The sequence below is a fragment of the Triticum aestivum genome, chromosome 1B, assembly GCF_018294505.1.
Source record: "Triticum aestivum cultivar Chinese Spring chromosome 1B, IWGSC CS RefSeq v2.1, whole genome shotgun sequence".
Classification (NCBI taxonomy): domain Eukaryota; kingdom Viridiplantae; phylum Streptophyta; class Magnoliopsida; order Poales; family Poaceae; genus Triticum; species Triticum aestivum.
The window spans coordinates 80431667-80432666 of record NC_057795.1 but is presented as its reverse complement, the minus strand read 5'-3'; positions in this window follow the sequence as shown (position 1 = coordinate 80432666).

Below are 1000 nucleotides of genomic sequence, written 5' to 3'. Positions count from 1 at the left end.
TTGCCGGGTTATCTCCCTCACCGGCTTAGCAACGGTCACCCTTTACCTTCGCGCTTATCCATCGCAGAACGGAAAAACTTTGCACCTCAACTCGCCAAGCTCCGTGCTCTTATGGCCAACGGTTTAACTGGCATTGATCTCGTCCGCTGCTGGGTTTCTTGGGGCATTTTGCCTTTAAGCCGCCGCCACGTATTGATGCATGAATAGACTGACAATGTCAAAGACCCTCAACGATATCATCAAGTAGTAATGACCGATCTTGAAGTTACTGAATCTGTGAAGAAAATGCTTGATGAGACGATCTCTGCATGCAGCCAAGCCGGGTTGCCATCTTTTTGCGTCTCCAATAAACCATCAGTGGTAAAGTTCATCTTAATACTTTACTGATTCGCCTCCGTATTAACTATGTGCTAACCTTTTCTTGCCTTAATTTCAAGCTAACAGCTCCTTCTGGAAATGGACTAAACCGGCCAGGGCTCCTCGTGCAAAGAGCAAAGTCACCAAGAAAGTTGCCAAGAAGAAAACCACCGAGTCTGCTGATCCGTCAGAAGATGAGGAATCAGACGCAGAGGTAGAACTTGACTCACTTGGTTCCTTTTTCGTACATCTTATTGACAATGATTATTCCCATGATGATGCTGAAGCCAGCCACGCAGACCATGTTGAGGTAATCACTCTTTCTTCCAATTCAGATCTTGTACCGGTTAAGAGAGTTCGCCGTACAGTCCGAAAAGTAAAACAATCACACCCCCTTGCTCATTTGGATCCAAATTTTCTTTGAAGACACAGCAAGCCGTAGAGTGTTGCACAACCCGACATAGTGGTCAGCAAATCACTTCGTCCGGTTTAGCAGATACTCCAACCCGGAAACGCCGTCCAGAGGTGACTTGTTCTCCTGAAAAACTTTATCCTTTTAAGGGTTTCTTCCAATGCCCACTCAATCCGTCTGATCCGAATTATCAGGCATCTTCCAACTCATCCGACGGTTCATCAACCACTC